Source organism: Olea europaea, unplaced genomic scaffold, assembly GCF_002742605.1.
Source record: "Olea europaea var. sylvestris unplaced genomic scaffold, O_europaea_v1 scaffold626, whole genome shotgun sequence".
Classification (NCBI taxonomy): domain Eukaryota; kingdom Viridiplantae; phylum Streptophyta; class Magnoliopsida; order Lamiales; family Oleaceae; genus Olea; species Olea europaea.
The window spans coordinates 124,322-131,828 of NW_019264618.1; the positions used below are offsets into that span (position 1 = coordinate 124,322).

Below are 7,507 nucleotides of genomic sequence, written 5' to 3' on the forward strand. Positions count from 1 at the left end.
ATGAATGACTAATGACTTGCACCTTTTAATATTTGCAGTTGGAGGTTAATTCCACGTTGATTCCCACCGAAGCTGAACTCGAAGAGGCCTATTGGAAAGAGTTGAAACCAATCGTAGAAGAAGATGAGAGTGTTTCACATCATTCCGAAGGAGACGAGGCTGAGCAAGATGTCCATATCATGCATACCACAAAGAGTCTCCTAGAGCAGCTCAACCACCACAACATGGTTTTGAGATCAACATAGAGGATTTATTGAGAACGGAAATTGAAAAACTTGAGGGAAGGCTACAAGCAGTTTTATCGACTCGACTTGATTGGGTGGAGAAAAAGGTTGACAGGTTAGTTGAATTGGCTGTGGCGGATCGGTTCCATCCAGCAACTAGTGCATTTGATGGTGCCACTAGTAGCACAGCTTATTGACCAGAAAATGAACCGAAGGATGGGTTGGAAAAGGAGGTTGGGTTTGATGATGTGATAGATGTGCATACTGTTGAAAGAAAGGTAGATTTGCCTGAAAGAGGATTCAAAGTTAGAGGAGGAGGAGGAGGTTAGAGGAAAAAATGTAGGAGGGAAAGAGTTGGAAACTGAGCCTGGATTTGATGATGTGAGAGATGTGCCTGCTGTTGAAACAAATGTAGAAGCGCGTGAGGAGGACCCAAAGTTAGAGGAGGAGGTTAGAGGCAAAAATGTAGGAGGGAAGGACTTGGAAAAGGAAGCTGGATCTGGGAATGATATAGATGAGCAAGAAAATGAAAAAATGATCAAGGAGAGTGTTGGAAAAGAAATAATATTAGAGGAAGAGCATCCCGACGTGAAGAAAGGGACTGCTGATTTTGTGACACCTGAAAAGTATGATGTAGATACAAATGAATCCACATAAGGTATGTAAAAATGAATTCAAAGTTAAGTTTTACATTTTTATATCCAAATGAAACAAATTTTCCACTTCAAATTGCTGTTATTTGCAACATATAAGGGACGTTGTAGAAATCGATGCGGCGGGATCCGATCCATCGAAAGGACGACGGTATCGTCGGAAGAGAAAAGCGCGCTTACTGTGTTCTCCGTACACTGACGTGACGAAGAGGAGAAAGTTGTCGGACATCAATGTATACGATCCTTATCGAGAAGTAGATCCCAGCAAGGTTGATGCTTTTTGCAAATGGATGGAAACTACATCTTGGTGGTAAATTATTACATATAGTTGTAAGTACATGTGAAAGTAATGGCAGTATTACTTAAATATAACTTCGTATTGATTTTGTTGTATGCACAGCCAAATTATACCTTTGTGCTTCTATGATGTTCAATCAAAAAGTTCGATGGATCTTTTGGAAGAGGATGGTTAGATTAATGACAGTGTAAGTAATCCAACTTTAATGATTTTACGATAATGTCACAAAAGAATTCAGTTTGAATTTATTAGTTTATTTTTGTAGATTATGAACGAGGCCCTATATCAGATACGAGAAAGGGCTTTCAGATTTTCCAATCTGTTTTGGCAAGATTGTTGCATATTAGACACTTATTTCTATCAATTTGTTGTCAATGCATATGGCCAATTACAGTCCAATAAAGAGCTCAAATGTAGTAAGAGTCTAATGAATTATGTGAGAGGGGCTACTCCGGAGCTCAGTAAACCTTGGAGACCCGCGATCATTGGTTTGCAGTTCAAGTCGACATGGAGGAACGGGCCATTTTAATGTTTGATAGTCTGAAGTGTCACATTCGTCGGGCAGCGTTGGAAGCTTACCTTTTGCCTCTACAGGTTCTTATTCCATTGATAATAAAATCTCTTGTCACCAGTGAAAGCAAATATAATACGAAGAACTTTAAACTTGTGAATGTAAAAGATGTTCCCAACAAGTGAACGAGTAAGAATGACTAATTTCATAATTAGTAGTACCATATTATCTTGAGTGTTGAAAATTAATACAAAAATTTTACAACTTTTTTGTAGATCCGATTGTGGAATATTCGCTATCAAATTAATAGAATTTTTGCACGCAAATATGGACGTAAATACAATTCGACCGGATTACGCACCAGTATGGAGAAAGAAACTGGTTGCACAGTTGTTGGCTTGGGATTTTGAGCCGTAGATTGTGCTTTGCTCGTATTTTTTTAATATTTTTATAACATTATGTATTCACTTGGTTGTTTTGGCTTTGGAGTAGCAGTTATTTTGGAGTTTGAATACAATTTCAATGTACATATTTTTCATTGTCTTCTATAACTTTAAAGTTTAGATATTGTCTATGTCAGGTTGTTGAGTTTTAGATGTACAAGCCTATATGTTTTCCATTGTCTTCCATTGTCATATCGTTGCAATGTAAGATGCACACTGCTATCCTTATTTGCATAACGACTTAGAACTCGTGATGACCACACATAATGATTCCGAAGTCGTTTCAGTTAAAATTGATACTAAAACAATTTAAAACTCGTTCCTGAGACAAAAAAAATGACATGCATATCGTTGCAATGTTAAATACACACCGTTTCTCTGATTTTGCGTAACGACTTAGAAGTCGTTATGACCACACATAATGACTTCTAAGTCGTTTCAGTTAGAATTAATACTAAAACGATTTCGATCTCATTCCCAAGACACAAACGACATAAATATCATTCCAACGTTAAATACTCACTGCTTCTCTGATCTTGAATAACGACTTAGAAATCGTTATAACCTCGAAAAACGACTTATAAGTCGTTTCAGTTAAAATTGAAACTAAAAGGATTTCTACATCGTTTTCGAGATATAAAACGACATTCATATCGTTTCAATGTTAAATACATTGCTTCTCTAATTTTGCGTAACGACTTAGAACTCGTTATGAACTTAAATAACGACTTAAAAGTCGTTTCAGTTATTATTGATACAAAACGATTTCTACATCGTTTTCGAGACACAAAACGACATTCATATCGTTTCAATGTTAAATACACACTGCTTCTCTTATTTTGCGCAACGACTTAAAACTCGTTATGAACATAAATAACGAATTAAAAGTCATTTCAGTTAAAATTGATACTAACACGATTTCTACCTCATTTTTGGGACACAAAACGACATTCATATCGTTTCAATGTTAAATACACATTACTTCTCTGATTTTGCGTAACGACTTAGAACTCATTATGAACATAAATAACGACTTAAAAGTCGTTTCAGTTAAAATTGATACTAAAATGATTTCTACCTCGTTTCAGGGGCACAAAACGAAATTAATATCGTTTCAATATTAAATATACACTACCTCTCCGATTTTGAGTAACGACTTAGATATCGTTATAAGCACACATAACGACTTCTAAGTCGCGTCAGTTAAAATTGATACTAAAACGATTTCTAACTTGTTTCTGGGACACAAAATGACATTCATATCGTTTCAATGTTAAATACACACTGCTTCTTTGATTTTGAAAAACAACTTAGACCTCGTTATGACCAAAAATAACGACTTAAAAGTCGTTTAAGGTAAAATTAGTACTAAAATGATTTCAAACGCGTTCCTGAGATACAAAACGACATGAATATCGTTTCAATGTTAAATACACACTGCTTCTCTGATTATCATTTCTTCTCGTTCAGAACGACAATGATATTGTTCTAGCGTAATTGTTCCCTGAAAGTTAGTCCATCTCGTTTCATTATAAACCGGCTAAGTTTGAAATCGTTTCAACTAAAATTATAAGTGCAACGACATCGGTATCGTTTTTCACAGTTAAAACAACATTAGTATCGTTATGCTTAAAAATGGCATTTCGGCCATCGGCATACGTCCCACCGTACATATGATGATGAAAACATGTCATCGAGCCGGCTCAATCTCATTCGAACGACGCTATGATAACGTTTGTTATTTCTTAGTTGTCTTTGATACTCAGGTTGTTTTGATAGAAACAGGGCATCTCCGTTAGTTCTTTCGGGTCATTCGAGAGCTATCAGCCCACTTGACACGCTCTTTTGATCGTCATACACATTTCGGCGGTATGTGGAGCGTCAAGGAGGATCGAAACGTCGTTTTTAGGTATAATGACATTAATGTCGTTTCAACTGTGAAGAAATGATACCGTTGCCGTTGTACTTATTATTCCTGGTGAAACTATTTCGAACTCGTCAGATTTGTAAAGAAACGAGATGGACAACATTACGTTATTTCACTACTTGGTACATAACGATATTTATGTCGTTCCTTGTATAATTTTACGATTTCTAACTCGTTTCAGTTTATATAACATCTACAACGACCTCAAAGTCATTTCTTCAAGAACATAACGATATTTATATCGTTATACCTAGAAACGACGTTTCGACCGTCCTCGATCGCTCCACATACCTTTGAAATGTGTATGACGATCAAAAGAGCGTAACAAGTGGGCTAGTAGCTCTCGAATGGCCCGAAATAACCAACGAAGATGCCCTATTTCTATCAAAACAACCTGAGTGTGAAAGATAACTATGAAATAACAAATGTTACCATAGTGTCGTTCGAGTGAGATTGAACCGGCTCGATGACCTGTTTTTATCATCATACGTACGGTGGGATGTATGCTGATGGCTGTGGATGGCCGAAACGCCATTTTAAAGCATAACGATACTAATGTCGTTTCAACTGTGAAGAAACGATACCGATGTCGTTGTACTTATTATTCTAGGTGAAACGACTTCGAACTTGTCAGATTTGCAAAGAAACGAGATGGATAAGGTTACGTTATTTCAGTACTTGGTACATAACGATAAGAAGGTCGTTCTTTGTGTAATTTTACGACTTCTAACTCGTTTCAATTTATATAATATCTACAACGACCTCAAAGTCGTTTCTTCAAGAACATAACTATATTTATATCGTTATACCTAGAAACGACGTTTCGACCGTCCTCGATCGCTGAACATATAATATCTCGAAATTTTATAGAATATAATTTAATTTTATTTATGCTATATTTTTAATGTTTTGAAAGTTTAGGGACTAAAGTGTATATAAAGTAAACTTTAATAATATTTAGATTAAAATATAAATATTGACGGGACGATGATAAGTATACAGATATTGGGCTCGTTGGATAGATAATAATTAAAGACGCATTTTAGACTCGGGAAAAAATTAATTTGGGTTAGTCGAGCCCAAGTTATCGAAGCCGGAAAATATAACATTAAAATATTATTTTTATTACTTTTGTTTGGAAGAATTTACGTGGAGAGAGAGATGAAAGTTGTTGAGATATTTTACTGTTTTATTATTAATAATAATATTTTATTAAGTGTGTTTTGCATTGGGAGGTCTCACGTGAAGTACTAGGATTCTAAGTAGGTGGTAGGTAAGTGATAATTGATTTGTTTATTAAATGAAATAAAGTAGAGAGAGAGAGAGAGAGAGAAAATTATGGGAAGCCACGTTCCTAATGGTTAAAACAAATTCCCTTGTATATATATGGTGCACTGCCACGTGTAAGATATAAATTATTTTTTAAATTGTGGGCAGTTGGCAAGATTTAGGTCAAGATTCTGTTTCAACTATTTTGATCCATATCTCTTTCCCCACTCCCACAAGTTTCCTCATTTTTTTTTATATAGATATTTTTATTATATTATATGAAAACAATAGCTTTCATTCACTTCACTGTAATATTATTGCACGATAAGGCAGAAAGAAAAGAAAAGATAGTTGCAACGTGATTTTGGGTTTTCTTATTCCAAGAAATTGTTGGAGCGTGAACCTTGTTTTGACTTCCAAAATTTAAGCAGTTTAACAAGGTAGGATATGAGGTGCAGTATTTTTTTTAATTTCCCGTTTAATTATTTTGGCTACATGTGGACGAATTTCATATTTATGAAAGTTATGATATTAATGCTATGATATGAATGATATGGCCATTTCGGTACAATGAAATGAAATGATATGATATGATGTAAGCTCTTATCGGATTTAAAGTTATGCGACGGTATGGTATTCTGACACTTGTGTTAAAATTATTTTTCGGGATTGCACCATTAATGTAATATCCTACTGAGTATTCCCATGTACTCACCCTTTTCCTACACCTCACAGGTTAGATCGGGTCCTGTTGGAGCGTGGTGGTTCGATGCGTGGTTGTGCCTCATTTGCTGGACGAGAATTTATAATTTTAACAAGTAATTTTAGTTCATTGTTATAGACATTCTATTTTAAAGATTAAGTTATCAATTATGTTTATTTGCTACATGGATGTTTTTTTGTTTGTTTAATTCATTTTAAATAGAGCTCGAACTATATGTTACTGCTTTTATCGACTTTAATGGTTAAAAGAAAATTGATTAACTGTCAAGTTCACATCAAAGACTTTTGCATTTTTCTAAGGCATCTACAGCCTTTTCAAGATTTATAATATGCATGGCCAAAACAATGATTCTGTACTTCACACAAATTTTCAATTGTCTGCCTACCACAGTTAACTTTATGCAGTGGAGTTGTATTATTCATTTGTACTTTGAATTGGATTTTATGATAAAAATATTCATAACCCATATTCACTAATCATGCTAGTATAAAAGATGTTAAATACGGTCAAATGTCATTTCATTTTAAGATGATAATTTAAAATTTATTAATCATGTGGTTTCCAATAAATTTGATCCTTTTATAATAAAGTTGGTAGCGACTAAAAAAAAATAATAATAATAATAAAATAAAAATTTGGGTATTTACAGTTTGGTATCAGAGCATCGATTTAATTTCCTGTAGACCCACATGGATTCTCATAATTTGTTAAAAAATAAATAAATAAATTTGGACGTGAACAGTGACGGGTCACTGTTCACGCACTGTTTATGTGAACAGTGCATTAAATGGCAAAAAAAAAAAAAAAAAGAGGTAAGAAACGTGTATTATAATGCCACCACCTTTTTTCATCATATGGTATCTTTAAGTTTTCAAAATTTCAAGATTTCCCTTATAATTTTGTGAATGCATGCAAATATGCATTATTTCTCCTAAAAAAAAAAATGATGAACAGTAAGGTTACTGTTCTCGTGAATAGTATCACGTACTGTTCATGGTGTTAGAATTTGATCGAATTAATTGTACGTGAAATGCGATTCTGCCTATATGTTATAATTTGTGCGGGGGCATATATATTTATCAATAAGCATGTGTGTGGATTATATAATATATACGTTGGAAACTACACCCGTGTTTTAACTCCATAGTCCTGCCCACTTTTATAATTTTTAATGGTAAATTAATTGCTTAATGTTGGAGGTGACATACTATGTCAGAGCATTTAATTATTGCCAAAAATGTTGAAATTCAAAGGTCAAACCATCCTTTTAACATTAGAAGGTGTGTGCAGGTTTACCTATATATATATTTAATACACCTTGATGATTGTGTAGTTTTGTGTTTCAAAAAAAAATAAAAAAAATTATTGTGAACAGTTACCGGACTGTTCACGTGAACAGTACTCGGTACTGTCACTGTTCACATGAATAGTCTGTTACTGTTCACGTGAACAGTGTAG

General features: G+C 34.2%; 1 long non-coding RNA gene across 1 annotated transcript; it reads left to right on the forward strand.

The window, feature by feature from the left end:
* The first annotated feature begins 50 nt into the window (after positions 1-50).
* LOC111389823 lies at positions 51-2,325 on the forward strand. The gene is made up of 5 exons (XR_002701803.1): positions 51-882; positions 978-1,187; positions 1,278-1,362; positions 1,441-1,875; positions 1,962-2,325. It is a non-coding gene; the product is annotated as an uncharacterized LOC111389823 (long non-coding RNA).
* The last annotated feature ends 5,182 nt before the right edge of the window (positions 2,326-7,507 follow it).